Source organism: Zootoca vivipara, chromosome 5 (genome assembly GCF_965207765.1).
Source record: "Zootoca vivipara chromosome 5, rZooViv2.hap1.1, whole genome shotgun sequence".
Taxonomy (NCBI): domain Eukaryota; kingdom Metazoa; phylum Chordata; class Lepidosauria; order Squamata; family Lacertidae; genus Zootoca; species Zootoca vivipara.
The window spans coordinates 55,362,545-55,380,687 of record NC_142588.1 but is presented as its reverse complement, the minus strand read 5'-3'; the positions used below and the strand labels follow the sequence as shown (position 1 = coordinate 55,380,687).

Below are 18,143 nucleotides of genomic sequence, written 5' to 3'. Positions count from 1 at the left end.
TTTTTGGATCCTTGGAATATATCTGTTGTTTGATCCAGGGAGACATGGGCAGAACTGGTGGTTACCCCCAAAGAGCTGCAGGTTACACAGGCAAGTGCAAATGGGACTTGTTTCTCAGGACCTGTCTTGGAATAACTACCAGATTACTTTAACACCTGTACTTTCAATGTGTGTAGTATTTCACATGAAATCTAGGATGTGATACAAAATTTGGTGCTTGTGACGAAACCTCATTTTCCATGTTTCATGTTTTAAAAGTAGCATGTTTCAATGTCTTGTGGTCATGGTGATACACCTGAAACATCAATGCTGTGTTTATAAAAGGCTCCAGTATCCAGGAACCTGTGACCTGCAAGTTTGGCTCTGCCAATAGCTTTCCCTCAGTTAAACAAAAATCTCCTCCTGCTGATACATCATTCCCATCAAGAAAGAAATTGAACCATGTGTGTTTTGTGTGTGTGTGTGTGTGTGTGTGTGTGTGTGTGTGTGTGTGTGTATTCATAGAACCATAGAACTGTAGAGGTGAAAGAGACCCTAGTGGGGTCATCTAGTCCAACCCCCTGCAATGCAGGAGTCTCATCTACGGTAGATCATACATGACAGATGGCCATCTGGCCTCTGCTTAAAAACCTCCCAGGAGGCAGAGTCCACTACCTCTTGTGAGTGTCTTCCCACTGCCAATCAACTCTTACTATTCAAACAGTGAGCTCAAGAGTGTATGCATGTAGGTAAAATATTTTACATATTTCCCGATTTTCATAATTCATTCTGTGTGCTGAATTTGAGTTCCCCTGGTACAAATGTGAGTTTCTTTCATTTGGGGGGGATGGATTTTTGGGAGAGAGATGTAGATTGTAGGCAGCTCTGGATAAGGATGAATCTCTTAAAATCTGGGTAGTATACTAAAGCCCTAAGTCCCAAGCAATTGCTGCTGGATGTACTGTACAGAGTTCTTGCACTGGGAACGAGATAAACAGTAGTGCTAATAAAGAGAATGGCTGCTATGAAAAATAGCACAGTGTTCTTTCAGTTCTGCAACACATTCCTAAAGCTTTATGTGTGCATATTTGTGTGGAGGATTCTGTTGCATTGCTGATGTACTTCCTTGGACACGGAGGAGCAGAAATGCTAGCACCTTGCTAGTAGGCTCAGAATAGTGACTAAACCTAGCTGACTGGCAGACACACACAAATTTTTCCATCCCCTTTACTTGGAATCTGGAAAAGGAGATGGGATTTATTAAGTTATTGAGGTCATAAGTGGACTAGTTACACACTTAGAAAATGTGCAGCTTCTTTTCAAAGGTGTATTAACTGTAAGAAACAAGTCAGTGCGGGAGTTGTGACTCCTACTTCTGATCCTCCCCGCTCCCCAATCCATTATATTAGCCCACTCTTCTTGCACAACTGATACCCCCCGCCCTCCTACTGCTTTCGCAGATATGGGAATGAATGAAACATGGGAGTCCTGGCTTTCTGCCTGTTCTCGTACACATTGCAAATGACTCCTCTGAGGAGTGCCTGAAACATCTTATGCGTGAGAATTGCATTGCACCCACAGAGGCTTGGCACACTTGGCTGCGAGAAAAAACTAATGGACATATCTGGCTCTTTTCTATGGCCCCTAAGAGTGGATTAGCATGTCCTGCAGGAGTCGGGAGGGTATCATTCCTAAGAGGGCCTCTCTGGACTAGTTTGTTCGGCTCAGGACAGTTCCGGGTCCTCAGGATCCCATTCTTTGCCAGCAGGGACCTGGAGCCAGAACAGGACCCAGCAGTTTGCCAAGAAACAGCTGCATGTGTTTTTCCCATGGGCTATTGTTCTTGGTTGCTAAGGAACAGGGCCCTTCAGGTGTCGCCCGGGAGACAAGGGCCTGGGTATTTGGTTTTAGGTCAGCCGCAATAAAGGCGAAAGAACTGCCTGGGCGTCCTGGGCCCTCCTCTGTCATTTGTCAGCTACTCCTCTTACCCTGTGCATGTAATTCTCTCTCTCTCTCTCTCTCTCTCTCTCTCTCTCTCTCTCTCTCTCTCTCTCTCTCTCTCTCTGTGTGTGTGTGTGTGTGTGTTCAAGAGAGAGAGAAAGACTGGGCAGACTGTCTGCCAGTCTGGGACCTATGCCAGTTTGGTAACCCACCTGACTTCTCCCTGAGCAGTGTGTTCTTTGCCTGGGCACACTTTGGCCCCATGGCAAATGCACTGCTGGGCAATCATTTCCCCTTGCTGTCGATATCCTATCATGGAATCAAAAAATTGTAGAGATGGCACCCCAAGGGTCATCTAGTCCATCCCCACTGCAATGCAGGAGTCCTGCTCACAGCCATCCCTTGGTGGGTTCAAACCACCAGCCTTTTGGTTAACAGCCAGGTGAACTGAACCGACCCATTGTTTCATCTGAAACAACTATCTGGCTTGTATCCTGTAGACTTCTTGGGTCATCTAGGCCAGCATAGGGAAACATCAGGCCTGGGGGCTGAATGAGGTACTCCAGGGCCCTGAGAACATCACATAATGGAGTATTTCTGCTTGTCTGGAATGTATCCTTGAACTCTGATAATGCCTGTTGTTTGCGTATGTATGTGCAGAAACTGGCTTGCTTTACAAAGGTAAAATTCACATTCATTGCTCCGGCCACTTTTGCCTTTGCCTCAGCATCACAACTGACTGTCTTGCGTCCCCAGAATTTACGCAGCCTTTGTGCTGAAAAAGGCTCCCCACCCCTGCCTTCAGCACACATCTGGCAGCATCCAATCCTAGTCCCTGCCCCCCCAAATGGTTTTCTTGTACTGGAAAAGCAAACTCCATGCTTATTATTTTTCTATAGTGCCCAACAGCCAAAGCTCTCTGGGTGGTGCACAAGATAAGAGATTAAAGCTATAAAATACAAGACTATAACAATAAAACTTACCATAAAATCTAAAACAAATTTAAAGCAGCCACAGAATAAAAACCAAAGGCCCTTTCCCTCCCTCTTCCTCTTTACTAGGAGGGGGGGGCTATTCATCCTGCATCCCATGCATTATTCTGTCTTCCTTTCATAGACAAAGTCAGTCATATGCTCTTACATGGTCCATGTTCCCTAGAGAAAAGGCTGTCAGGTAGCAGATATGAAAGACCTCTGCCTGAGACCTTGGAAAACCGGTCCCTCCCCCAATTGGCACCACAGGGATGTCTGAAGGACCATCTTGCCCTAGGGGGACTGGCAAATAAAGAAATCTGGGGGATCCATCTAGCTTCCATAGTAGCTTCTTCAATCTTCCACCTCCCCACCTCCCAACCACCACCACCACCAGGTCTTCTGCAGAACCATCTTGCCTGAGGGGAGTTAGAATAAGTAGTAACAGCTTCCAGCAAACAAGTTGTTATTTCCATTTTTTGGCAACTTTTTAAGAGCAATTTTTATTGTTGTAATAACCTTATGCAAACCTGTGGAACGCCCTCCCATCAGATGTCAAAGAAATAAACAACTATCTGACTTTTAGAAGACATCTGAAGGCAGCCCTGTTTAGGGAAGCTTTTAATATTTGATGAATTATTGTATTTTAATATTTTGTTGGAAGCCGCCCAGAGTGGTTGGGGAAACCCAGCCAGATAGGCGGGGTATAAATAAATTGTTGTTGTTGTTGTTGTTGTTACTTTGTGAGGTCCACCTGAGAAACGGTATATAAATACTGTGCTGTAAATCAATAATCTGGCTTTCTATGCTCCCTGTAAAGGGCTGGGAAATCCTGCAACATCTGTTCATGGATGGTGCTAACAATTATTGTTACGTGCACATGTCTTAACTTTGGAACAAAGAAATGGAGAAGCAAGTGAGAGCAAGGTCAAACAGGAACCAATGTTCGTGAAATTTCCAGGTGTATTGTTGTTGCAAATTAAGATGCTATAGAAAGATTCACTCGCTTTAAAAAGCTGTAATATGTGACCTAGTAAATGCCACACCTGTAAATATTATCAGGTGTTTTCAGTGCTGACACCACAGGTCAGAGGAACACTTCATGTGCTTCAAATTGGATAGATGGAGTAGGGTGGACAAGATCTTGCTCATTTCTTCTCACCTCCCCATATTTCTCCAGCATATTGTCATGTTAGAGACTTGATCTGCATGGGTTTAGACCTGAGCTCCCCTTGCCCCCTGCCATATTTATTAATCCAGCCATTTTGGGTGCCGCAGCCATTTTGGGTGCCGTGATTTTGTGCCAAGATCTTGCCCCCCCCCAAAGTGGCTGTGACCTTGTTTGGCACCCCAAAATACATGTTTTGGGGCACCGTGACAGCCCAGCCCGAAAAAAGCATGCTTTCGGGGGGGGGTCAGTGATCTCAAGCAGGTCACGTGACTTGTGTGCGAGCATGGGTGGGAAGACGCACGTCCCGGTTTTGGGACTCAACATTTTGGAGGGTATGAGACGTGCTCCCCCCCCCCCCCGGCATTTTAAGTTTTGTAAACTGCTTATTGTTTTACCTTCTTGATTGTTTTTAGCTGCCTTACTTATTTGGTGGTGTATTTTAGTATGTATTGTTTTTATTTGTTTTATTTATAAAATTTATATACTGGCCTTTATCCAAGGGATCACACGGTGGTTTACAGTATAAAAACAAGTTGTTTAAGTGGGTTTTGGCTCAAGCCCTCCCAATCGATTATAGGCAAACCCCCGATTTGCGCGGGTGTTGCATTCCGGGTCATTGTGCACTTGCGTGAAATCACATACAATTGAAACACTCTGTTCCGCTCTTGCCGCTGCCCTTGCCCCGCCCTTTTAGTAACGTCTTTCATGAAGTTTCTGGGTTACTTCTGGGTCCAGCGCTGTGCACATGTGTGCAATTGCACACACATCAGTCACACCTAAAACGGGGGTTTCCAGTACTGTATGTGATTGATTCCTACCCCAAAACAGTGGCACTCAGAAGTCCCCTGTTGCATCTCCTCTGCCTCTGTTGTTGTTTCTTCTGCTGCTCACCATTTGGTTTGTTTTCTGCCTACCACCCCATCACCACTGATCTTACCACCTGATCTCACAAGTTCATGTATTAATCATTGGCTGTCCGCATTGCCTTGGCAACTGCTGCTTATGTATTTTTGAAGTGTTCAACTCATGAAGTCATGTTTGCTGAACATATTTGTATGTATCCAGTTGGAAAGTACCAGGTGATACAAAGTCTGTCATTGAATGTCTTCCTCATTTTGCACATTGGCTATCTCAATCCAATTGGTAGAGGGCACCACCATCCCATTTTTTTGGGGGGGGGGGACAGCCTTTTATGGTCCAGTGCCCAAGACTGTTCAGAATCTGTGTCTGCAAGAAAACCCAAAATCTGAAATATACAGAAGAATAAAGTTTTCACATTCTGGTGCCGTAAGTCAAAACTGGTGTGTCTGTGGGTTTTGTGACCACTGCACTGAGACCTAGGGATTTGGGCTGCTGTTGGTTTGCATAAGAGGAGAAATAGAGCACTGCATGACTGCATGGTTTCTTGATGCATGGAAGAGCATCTTTTTAGAATCTGCCTTCCATTTCAGTTGCCTTGTTCTTCTCATCTTGAGCACCAGATACTTTCTCCCCCCACACCCAACTTAAATAAAAGTGGAACATCTCAGGAAGCCAAACCTGTGCCAGATTCCAAAGTGTTGTACACAGTACTAGGCCAGTATACAGTTGAGCATGTAGTGGAAGAAAAAAGCTAATGCCACCTTCTTGGGAAGACTGATTTGGATGCTACAGGGCTCTGCCTTTTAGCTGAGAAAATAGCACCACAAATGGGCGGTTTGGACCATCTTTACTGCCTCACTCTTACCCAGCCTTCTCCATCCTGGTGACCTGCAAATGATTCAGATTGCAACTTCTGTCAGCTTCAGCCCACACTTGTGTTGCCTGAAGCTGTTGGGAGCTGTAGTCCAAAATTTCTGGATAGAGGCATACCTAGGGTCCCTTGCACCCTCCGACAAGGAGCTATATCTGTGCTGCCCCCCCCAAAAAAATCTAAAAAGCAAACGAGATTGCCTGGACAGGAGGAACATGCCTCTTCAGGGTTGGATGGGGTGCCCACACTGCTCCCTGCCTGGAAGCTGCTCCAAGGACCTCTTTCTGTCCCCTCCTGCAGCAGTAGCAGCAGCTTCTCCTACTGGAGATCCTGGCAGATTCCTTCTGTGGGTGAAGCAGGTGCTATAGTGCTGAGCTGAGGGTGCGTGTGCTCCAGGTGTCATGGGAGGATGCCAATGCCTGATAGGTGACATTTGTGAGCTCTCCCCAGCCTGTGCCCCCAGTGGCAGGTGGTTTCGCCAGCCCCTAGGTCTGCCTCTGCTTCTGGAGGGCACTAGGTTTGGGGAAGGCTGGTTTAGGCAGTGGAATTGAGGCTGGGGGGAGGCCCACCTGTTGGCTTTCTCCAGACATTCTGCTGCTGGGCTGCCTGCCTGGTTGCATGGATTCATGTTTCCTACTTTCTCTCATTTCCTTCCATAAATGATAAAAAAATAAATAGTGCGGAATGAAGGCTGCAGAGGACATGGGGGAGGGGGGTGAAGCAGGAGATAGATTGCCGGCCTCATTCGGCCCATTTTCCTTTACACAGGTGCTGACCCCTGACATTCCATGGCAGCTTGGGGGCCTTAACCTGAGAAAAAGCAAACATTTGCTCTCCTCTGTGCCTTGGCGGTGGAGCCTCTGCTCCTAGCCAGCGCTTGCATTGACCTTGTGGCTGCAGGATGGGTGGTCTCCACAGAAAGAGTTATCCCACCCTTAACCAGAGAGGCAAACCTTTCTGATTTGCCCATCTCCTGATAATGGCTTGTTCCATAGTGGTGTAGCTGGAGGTTTGCCTAGTGGGTGGTGGCTGTCGTCAGTGATGGTGAGGCAGTGGCAGAAAGCAGTGTTTTCAGATAAATGAATCTACGCTGAGCATAATACTTTGCTTAACTATGTCTTTTAGTATTGTTGGGAGTGCCTCAGGCGGGCCTTAATCAACTGACAGGGTTGTCAGATCCAAATTGAACTTGTTTTGTTCTACAGAGTGGTGACATCCTGGATTAAGGGATAAACAGAGGACATCTAGAAGAAATACTCCCGAACCTTTTTCATAGGAGCTCCTTGGGTAGGGGACAGTCCCTAATGGGTTCCTGCCCCAAATCTCATTTGTGGGTCTTGAGATTCCCCAGGATTTTGAAAACTGTACGCTTTGACTCAGAACTAAAGACAGGTAAGAGGACTCCATAAGGGGCTTAAACAGTACTCGAGTTGGAACAGGACCTCACACCAGCTCAGTTTTATAGTGTGCACATAATTGCCTCTTGGCTTTGGGATTGTAATGTATAGCAGATGTAGGGCTGAGCCACCTGGTGCTGCAAAGGAGGTCAGGGTGATGGAATATTTTGACTAGGAGAGGCAACAGTGGCTGGTGAAGGTGCTTGGCTAGGCTACTTAGGGGCAATGCTCAAGTCAGGCAGGAAATCTGTGACAAGAGCAAAGGATATACACAAGGCCTCCAGCTGAGCAAATGTTCACCCTGGCCCTGCATGGAGCCTTCGATGGCTGCTGGGTGACTCCTAGCAAGAACACATCATGAATATGCCCATCTCTACATTTTTATAGCCTTGTTCTCTTGGCATAGTCACTACTTTGCCTTGCCCTTGTGGCTCTCCCCCCCCCCCCCACTGCCAGTATGCTACTCAGCTGAACAGACTGTCAGTGCCAGTGAAGGTTTGAGCTCCTGATGCTCAGGGTCAAAGGACTGCATGAAAAAGCTGTGCTTTCTGGATAAGCAGAAGCGAAACAGATTTTCCTGACATAAATAGGGGATTTACTGAGATATTACGGGGGCAGCTGAGGAGAGGAAATGCAAAAGTATCTCAGCTTACTAAACCAACTTAAATCTAACCCTTGAGTATATGTAATAGTGAAATGTAATCACCCGCACTGAGTGAATGACTTTGGATTGGCCTACTCAGATTTTACACTGGCTGTCTCAACCCATATATATATGCGGGGTGGGGGAAGGATGGGGGGACTGCATCTGAGACCTGAGGCTTCGACCACCCAGATTTGACGGAACTCCTCTTGTTACATCCCCTAAGAAACTTTTTAAACAATGACAAGCTCTGTCCCTTTTTGCAACGTTCTCTATAGTTTCAGAATTATAATAAGGTGGTGTATGCGTACATGGCTGGGAAACTGTGGCAGGGAGCATCACACAGTTGTGAAGAAGCGCACAAGTGCTGCCTTGCTAAATAAGGCCATAGATTAGGATCGGAAACAGGAAGTCCTTTGGCTCAGGCTTTCAGAAGGAAGCATTCAATCCAGATGAAAGGGAGTTGTAAAAGTTGTGACAGGAGTAACCGGATTTGCTGTCAGGCAGCTTTGAAGGGCTGGGATGTGTGGCATTATCTCATCGCTCCTCAAACCCTTTTCAGAAGGAGTCCCCAGGAAAAGCAGTTTTTGGCCAGGTCTATAGGCCACTCTAATTCAACCATCTGTCCTTTGCAGTAGTCAGGGCTGACCTGCCCATGGGTCAAGGTGAGGCGACCGTCTCAAGTAGCAGTATCCACAGGGGCAGCAGATCCAGCTTCCAAGGAATGCATTGCCCACTGCCGCCACTGCGGTAACAGCAACGACTGTGGCACACTCCTCGGAGGCCGGATCTGCCATATTCTTGGGCAGCCTTTTCCATGCCAAGTGGCCTCTTGGTGAATAGGAGGAGCTGCTGCTCTCCTTCCACCCTTTTTTCTAATGCAGATCTTTATTCTCCACCCCACCTTGTTCCCTGATATAGATCTTCACTCCTTCCATGGCAGAGAGTGGGATGCCATTTTGTGGTTCACCTCAGGTGCCAAAATGTCTTGGTCCGGCCCTGGCAATGGCCACTACAAGCACCTGAGAAACCCATAACTAGGGCAGGGTACAGTTGGTCATCCCCAGTTGTGGTGAGCATCACCAAAGTCTGGTAAACAGATGAATGTGAGGTTTGCATTCTTAGCTATAATAACTAATATATACCGCTATGTGTGCAAACTATGGTAGGCTAGCTGGATCTTTCTAAGGCGATTTTAATAGTTGTTATCAGGTGACAACTTCTGGTACTACCCATGTTTGTCTGTGGTAAGGGGCTTCTAGGCAAAGCAATAACTTGCAACTAGTCATTCTGATCCAATTTTTCTGTTTGTGCTATTGCCATATGAGGTTCATTGTAGGCACAATTTAAGTCCTATGTTTTCCATAGCTATACAGCAGTTTCCCATTTACACCAATGGGCTGTCCTTGAGGGGAATGTTCCCATGCTCTGTGGTCTGGCTCCCCACCTCAGTAACTACTCCCTTGTCATCCACTTACCTTTTCCTGTTCTGGACATGCACACAAGTATTTCTTCTCCTGAGGGAAAAAGTGGCACCCTCTCCCCAGATACAGTGCAAATATTTAAACTGATTAAATAACTGACAGTTAGCTGCCATTTCTCAAAAATTGATGTTTGAGGTATTCATTTTCCTCTGCTGACTTTTAGGGTCAACACTTGGCGTAGTAGAATCATAGAATTGTAGAGTTGGACAGGACCGCCATCTAGTCCAACCCTCTGCGATGCAGGAATCTTTTTGCCCATTGTGGGGCTCGAACCCACAAACCTAAGATGAAGAGCCTCATGCTCTACTGACTAAGCTATCCCAGCACCTGCTTCTGAAAGCTGAGAAGTCCTCATGTATGTTTGTCCTCCTGGGTGTATATTTGTGTGCAGGTACACACACACACACACACACACACACACACTCCTCATTGCCTCTTCCCAACAATCTTTGCACTTGATGATAGGCATTTCCCCTCAGGCTGCCACTAACAAATACACCTATTCTGCTGCCTGCGCTAAGGGATTTGCACAGAAAGCCCAGCCTCTACACTCATGAGAAGAATTAGACCTCACTCAGTCTGCAGGGAAGGTCACAGGAAGTGAAGCATGCGACTCCTTTGTGTCCCTTTTGTAATTCTTTGTCACAATGAACTGCCCCTGGCTGCCCACCCAAGTTAAAGTGCATAGGCCTTGGTGACAGGAGCGGCCTGTCATTATTAGTCCCCACCTCTTTGGCACAGTGCTTTGCTCTTTCGCTACTGAGCTCACTTGTCATCATTCTGCCTGTCACCATGACACACTGCACAGAATGGTGGCAGACCCTGGTCTTTTAATGTGAGTCTCGAGGAAGTGAAGGTTTCAGCTGAAATATCCCAGCTTGTTTCTATCTCCATTTAATTTAATCCCCCTTCTGCAGCCCCGAATGTAGGTGGTCTTGCTCTCAACCAATGGGGTCACAAACTTGTGACTCTCTCATCCACAGAACCTCTGAGCACCAAGCTGTCTCAGGCAGGCTATCACCAGCTCTGCCATCCCGTGGATATAATGAACAGTTCACACACACACACCCTTAAACTTGGCAAATTACAACCCTGTTTTGTCCAGCCTCTTAAGACTGGGCACCTGCAGAACTTTTTGCTGAACTGGCTACAGTGCTTTGCTGGCTGGCTTGCCAGTTCACCTTGGATTGTCAGTCTAACTGTGTTCAAGTGCAGTGAAAGTAAAATTATACAAATGCATTCAGCATTCAAGGGTTGAAGGAGATACAGTCATACCTCAGTTTAAGTACGCCTCGGTTTGAGTATTTTCAGTTTAAGAATTCCGTGGACCCATCTGGAACAGATTAATCTACTTTTCATTACTTTCAATGGGAAAGTTCGCTTCAGGTTAAGTACGCTTCAGTTTAAGTACAGACTTCCGGAACCAATTGTGTTTGTAAACCGAGGTACCACTGTATATGGTAAGTAAGCATATTGGCAGTACCTGCTCTTTCACAATTTCAGTTCAGCATTCCCAAATCCAAACTAGCTATTTACCTTACAGTTTCTTTTAATTGTCATTTGGTTTCATGCAGTCCCAGATGTTTATTTTCCAGCTATCTCAGCATACAATCAGACTAGGGAACCTGCTTTTTAGGGATGGGTGTGATTCCCCATCCAATGTGTGTTACAGATGCTTGGAACAAAGGGTTTCTAGCTGTATTCAATTGCCCATTACTATGCATATAAACAGGCTGCAGTCAAGGCTAAGGAGAGGGAGAATGGCATTTGTCCACTTTGCATAACAGAGTCACTTGACGTCAAACAATCTTCTTGCCCAGCAGTCCTCTTGCAGAGAGCATTCTTTCATGTCAAATCAATGTGCTTACTAGAAAGCATGCCAGGTGTTCTTTCATATAATATACAGCCATTTGGTTTCATGTCCCAGATGTATTTTAGCACTAAACCAATTTTATCCCAGCAATTTCTCATGAGAATATCTCCTATTGTGGATCTAGAGGGCGACTGATTGATGAAATGTGGGATAAAAGAAATTAAGGTTTGTATCAAATTAAGAGAGGGCAGCTGCTGAAATGGAAACATGGAAATAAGAGTATTATACTTAATTTAGCTAAAATCCATGCAATTGAATGGGGGGGCACACAGGGGACAAATTGTATAACTTTGTTTCATAGTTTTATGCTAACATCTGCAAACCTTAAAAGTGGCATCCAGTTAATGAACAATTTATATTGATAATTATGGAGATCTTAACATAGCTTTTAGTTCCCCTTTCACTGTTCACAGGCTGCTAAAGTTCAGTATTTCCTTTCTTTGGCTCTTGGCATTTAAATCATCCTAACCTTATGCCTTAACTCAGCATCCTGGGGAGTTGCTTGCACTTAAACAGAATATGCTACGAAACTGCATAGGCCAGGAAAACCTGGTTTTCTCCCCCACTGCCTGTATCTGAAGTAGAGTCCCCATTGCCACTTGCACTAACGGTTCTCCAGGAGCGTCTCAGGGTAAGGTAATGTTCAGGACTCAGTCATGGTGTATTTGCTTAGCGACACTTGGTTAAATATTTATCCCCTGCGCTGTTTCCCCCCCCCCTGCAACTCAGAAGCGCATTAGTTGTTAAATGCCCCTCCTTGCGACAGCATGTGGCTCCCGGACCCTGACAGCTCAAGCTATCATTTGTACCTGTGAATTATTGATAAGCTATCAGACAACCCAGGTCTTGGAATAGACAGACTGCTTGGATGGTGAAGGTGCTGGGCTGCCCCTCTGCTGTATGTGTGTGTGTGGGGGGGGAAGTGGTCCAAGGGAAGATTTCCTCTCACTGGTGCTCAGCTGCAACAAAAGCTATTGTAATGCAGTATCCCTGTGTTTGGATCAGGTGTCTCATTTGAGTGTGGTGTCATAATACAGGGCTTGGTCAGAATAAGCACTTCCATAGGATGAGAACCAACATGGTGTGGTGATTAGTGTGCCAGACTAGGAGTGGGCAGGCCTAGGTTCAGATCGCCTGTCTGCAGTAGCTAAGGGTCAACACCTTGCCTTCTGGAGCATAGCTGCCAAGTTTTCCCTTTTCTCGCGAGGAAGCCTATTCAGCATAATGGAAAATCCCTGAAAAAAGGGATAACTTGGCAGCTATGTTCTGGAGATGTGTTGGTGGGCTGAGTTCATTATTAGTAAAAGCCATATCCTAGCAGAAGGCTGTGTCTGGTTTGTGGTCTGTCTCTTCTTTGTAAATTAGGCCCAGTTTAAAATGATGACTTGGACGCTTGTCACCTCTAACCTACCCCACAGGGCTGTTGTGAGGATAAAAAGGGGGTGCTGTGTGAATAAAACCCTCAACTCCAGGTAAAAAAAATTGAAAAATGGAATAGTACACCTTTGCATGTCAGTTCAGGAATTCACAAAGCTTGGAATATGTAGATCTACTTGCTTTTTCTCTCTTATGGATTATGCTAGGCATCTGGTTTGAGGTCTGGGTAGTCCGTCCGCTATACACCCACACCCACACCACACCACACCACACCACACCACACATACAAGGGTTGTATTGGCCAACCACTGGCCTTGAAGAAGGCACAGATCCAGCAGGCATTCCAATCATCCATGTTTGGGTTGCCCCCATTTGGCTCAGAATCCAAGGGAAAGCCAGCAACTAGTGGAAATGCCTTTTCCCTAGTCTGAAGGAGCAATTCCTCAGGGAATCTGTTAGTATGCTACTTTTGTACATATATAATCATAGAATTGTAAAGTTGGCAGAAAGGTCATCTAGTCCAACCCCCTGCAATGCAGGAATCTTTTGCCCAACATGGGGCTTGAACCCATGACCCTGAGATTAAGAGTTTCATGCTCTATTGACTGAGCTACCTTCTCTACACCAATGTACCGTATGTGCTTCTGGAAGAGGTAAACTCTACTACCGGTAGTTCCTGTAATATGACTCTGGAAACTGAACAACTCAGAAAGCAGCCCTGGATGAATTATTACTCTTTTTTTTTAACATGATCTTTATTAATTTTTAAAAGTAAACAATAATACAAAACATTTCTTTTGTTGACATTACCGGTTGTTTCCTTATAATACATTTGATATCAAATATATTTCACAACCTAGTAAATAATATGGCAAAATTCAAAGGAAAAAAGAAGTAAAAAAGGAAAAAAGACAAAAAAGGAAGGGGGGGGAAGGCTCTGAATCTACGACTTTCCTCCTCCTCCTCCTCCTCCTCCTCCTCCTCCTCCTCCTCCTCCTCCTCCTCCTCCTCCTTGTTTCCTACAGTCATCCTTCTCCTTGGCGTTTCTGTCATTTTCCAAATACATGTAATAATACATGGATGAATTATTACAATGACCTTACAATTACAATGACTATTACAATGTAATTAAATCCTTCCCCACCCCACCCCAAAGTGGTAGGGAGCAGCACACAGATGAAAATAAGTCCCAGACTGCAAGTGCAAAGATACCTTCACTGGCTCTGCCTTCAGTGTATCAATATCAAGCCCATTGTGGACGCATGCTAGACGAAAACCTGTCATTCCTTGTTCCCTTACTGAGTCTTAATTCTGAAAACTTCCCAAGGGCAGTCCAAAAGCCTGCAGCTGGTGTGCAGAATCTTTGGCCCTCCAGCTGTTGCTGAACTGCAACTCTCATCATCCCTGGCCATTGGCCATGCTTGCTGGGGCTGATGGAAGTTGTGGTTTAGCCACAGCTGGAGGACCAAAGGTCCCCCAAGCCTGGCCTATGGATTCTTATCAGCCACCAGAGGCAGAGCTTATCATTTCCAGGTTCCTACCACCAATGTGAGGCCCTTGGATTTCTGAGTTATAAATTTCCTGGTGAGTACCAGGATGGCATTGGGGCGTTTGTTTCATTTCTGATACATTATGGATAGAGGGAAAGGAGTTGGACGTGTCCTCAGTGCAGACTCATGCGCTGACCATGATTCCAGCAGGCTTTGCTCAAAATCTCACAGCTCTGCTCCGTACATAACCATGAAATCCAGAATCTAAACCAGCCTTCGTGGTTCTTGAAATGTGTGTAAATGTTATGGTTGTTTAAAAATGCAGTAGATGGTAAATATTTAAACGTGAAGTGTCCCTGGTTCCCCAAAGTGTGTAGAAACTGGTAGCTGAAAGCAGTTCTACCTCCCTAAACTCGGCAATATGTAGATAAGCAAAGGAGACATGTGTGGCGGCAGCGGGAGAATTGAGGCTGGCCCTGAAGACAGGCCTCATTAGAATATTATTTTCGAAGTGCCAATATATATGCATGTCTGAATTGGGATGTGAGCATTGAAGGAAAGGTATTGTGTGCCATGTTTTCACTGCAGGGTATTGTAGCAGCTTCATGAAATGCCTAACTACCAAAATATTTTGATCATTCTTCCACAATCAGTTATGCCAGGGGTCAGCAAACTTTTTCAGCAGGGGGCTGGTCCACTGTCCCTCAGACCTTGTGGGGGGCCGGACTATATTTTTGGGGGGAGGGGAAGAATGAATTCCTATGCCCCACAAATAACCCAGAGATGCATTTTAAATAAAAGTGCACATTCTACTCATGTAAAAACACGCTGGTTCCCAGAGTGTCCGCTGGCCAGATTTAGAAGCCGATTGGACTGGATCCAACCCCCGGGCCTTAGTCTGCCTACCCATGTGTTATGCATGTTCTGATACATTATGAATAGAGGGAAAGGAGTTGGACCTGTCCTCAGTGCAGACTCATGCGCTGGTACCTTGGGTAACAGACACTTCAGGTAACAGACACTTCAGGTTACAGACTCCGCTAACCCAGAAATAGTACCTCGGGTTAAGAACTTTGCTTCAGGATGAGAACAGAAATTGCGTGGCGGCGCGGCGGCAGCGGGAGGCCCCATTAGCTAAAGTGGTACCTCAGGTTAAGAACAGTTTCAAGTTAAGAACAGACCTCCGGAATGAATTAAGTTCTTAACCCGAGGTACCACTGTATATACCACTGTATATAGGTAAAGGTAAAGGACTGCAAGAAGATCAAACCTATCCATTCTGAAGGAAATCAGCCCTGAGTGCTCACTGGAAGGACAGATCGTGAAGCTGAGGCTCCAATACTTTGGCCACCTCATGAGAAGAGAAGACTCCCTGGAAAAGACCCTGATGTTGGGAAAGATTGAGGGCACTAGGAGAAGGGGACGACAGAGGACGAGATGGTTGGACAGTGTTCTCGTGTCCGACTATTCGTGACCCCATGGACCATAGCACACCAGGTACTCCTGTCTTCCACTGCCTCCCGCAGTTTGGTCAAACTCATGTTTGTAGCTTTGAGAACACTTCTTCCCCTTCTATTTGCCAGAAGGTGATGGGACCAGTGGCCATGATCTTGGTTTTTTTGATGTTGAGCTTCAGACCATATTTTGCGCTCTCCTCTTTCACCCTCATTAAAAGGTTCTTTAATTCCTCCTCACTTTCTGCCATCAAGGTTGTGTCATCTGCATACCTGAGGTTGTTGCTATTTCTTCCGGCAATCTTAATTGGGAATTAATTGGGAATTAAGTCCAGCCTTTTGCATGATGAATTCTGCATATAAGTTAAATAAGCAGGCAGACAATATACAACCTTGTCGTACTCCTTTCCCAATTTTGAACCAATCAGTTGTTCCATATCCAGTTCTAACTGTAGCTTCTAGTCCCACATAGAGATTTCTCAGGAGACAGATGAGGTGATCAGGCACTCCCATTTCTTTAAGAACTTGCCATAGTTTGCTGTGGTCGACACAGTCAAAGCTTTTGCATAGTCAATGAAGCAGAAGTAGACGTTTTTCTGGAACTCTCTAGCTTTCTCCATAATCCAGCGCATGTTTGCTATTTGGTCTCTGGTTCCTCTGCCCCTTCGAAATCCAGCTTGCACTTCTGGGAGTTCTCAGTCCACATACTGCCTAAGCCTGCCTTGTAGAATTTTAAGCATAACCTTGCTAGCGTGTGAAATGAGCGCAATTGTGCGGTAGTTGGAGCATTATTTGGCACTGCCCTTCTTTGGAATTGGGATGTAGACTGATCTTCTCCAATCCTCTGGCCATTGCTGAGTTTTCCAAACTTGCTGGCATATTTTTCCAAACTTGCTGGCATATTGGCATATGGAGCCAACTAGCTCCTTTGAATAAGCAAGAAGCAAGTGTAAATGGAGGTGCTCATTCTGAATTGGCTTGGACGTATTTGTCTTTATCACTAAGTAAAGTACTAACATTGCTGTGCTTTTGTGAATGTATCTGCATGGTCCTGTTGCATGTACAATCTGGGGAGGGGAGCTGCATTTGCTCTTTCCCTGCCATCTGAAGCCACCCTTACACCATCCTCATGGATAGTCTTGGCCTTCCTCCATTCCTGCCCTTTTGGTCTATTGGAGATACAGTATAATATGACCCTTACGGATAAAGACCATGTCATACACACCGTTCCGTACGATACTCAGGGCACCACTGATAAATGTATAAAAGTAGTTATAGTTAACGACTGTGACGATTGCTCCCTGGGGCTATTCCACCTCTCGCTTCTGCTTTGCTGTGCTGTGCTGGAGCAAAGGTGACTGCAGGCTTTGACTAAATGCAATGCTGTTGGATTTAATGGTGCATTTCCTATTAAAAATCTTATACAGGAGATTGGCCTGGATAGCCATTAATTGCAGTGTGTGTTGGGGTGAAGGGGCAGCTGGAGCCCAGAGCAAACTGCAATCTCTGGCAGCAAAAAGAAGGAAAACTGCAAGAGATTGCTTGCAGAACAAAGGCCAGAGAGCCCAATTCTTTCCTTGTCCCCATCCAACACCCCCCCTTTCTTCAGTCTCACTCTGTCTCAAATCTGGCAGGCAGCACAGGGCAAGACTCTTCCAATATTGACTTTGAAGTGTGAATTTCAAACCCTCCTGGCCTTTTTATTATCTCGCCTGGGCCTGACAAGGAGAGCGAAGAAGTGCTGAGAGATGAAACAGCTTAGCTTTTCAAAGGCTGCCACTTCCAGGTTCACTTCCACAGCCCTATCACTTTGCAGGCAATTACACTGCATTCTTTCTCAGCACTGATTCTCTGCTCCCTGCTGAAAAGTCAGGCTAGAAGGGTAATAAGGAGGGGGTACCTCTCCTAGACTCCTACCTCCCACTCCCCCACCGACCTCACTGATGCGCCTGCCTTGCTTCCCTCAGTGCAGCTTTCTGCTACAAAACTTTGGAACTAGAGCGGTCAAAAGCATTGCCACATGTGCGTATATTGCCTGTTTGCATGTCTGAACTATGAGGTGAGGGATAACCCAAGAGGTCCTTTTGTGTACCAGACAACAGTATACCTGCAGTGGTTTCATGTGGCACCTCCGTTTTGCTAGGCTAAAAGACTTGCTAGGCCTGTGCTCTCTGAGCTGCATTCACAGCTCCTTCCTTGCTGTGCCTCAGAGAATAGTCATGCAGTGCTTGAGGGCAGGAATCAAACTCCAAGGAGTTCACTGTGTTTGCTTAGCTCACTGGGCTGTGTCAGGGCTACAACACTCTGTGTGTGTGTGTGTGTGTGCGCGCGCGCGCAATGTGATGTGGTAGTGTTTCAAGCTGATCACTTTCTGTCCCTTGATGAATCTCCAAGCCTAATAAATGGCTGCAAGAAGGCAGATGGGGCCCTGCTTCCTGTCTGAAAAGAGAGATGTATGAAGATTGCTCACCCAGCCAAAAAGACACGCTTTCCTTGCCGCAGTGTCAGTGGACAAGGGGCTAGTTTGCTGAGCCTGCCGTATCTAACGCAGTGTCAGAAATGCCTTGAGATCCTTGCAATATTTAATTAGCATACAGCTCTCTGAGCGCCAGGCAGGAAATGTGTTTGCTA

General features: G+C 45.9%; 1 protein-coding gene across 3 annotated transcripts in view; it reads left to right on the top strand.

The window, feature by feature from the left end:
- SLIT1 (slit guidance ligand 1) overlaps positions 1-18,143 on the top strand; it is a 124,924-nt gene that overhangs the window by 50,950 nt on the left and 55,831 nt on the right. The gene's annotated exons all lie outside the window — the stretch shown is intronic.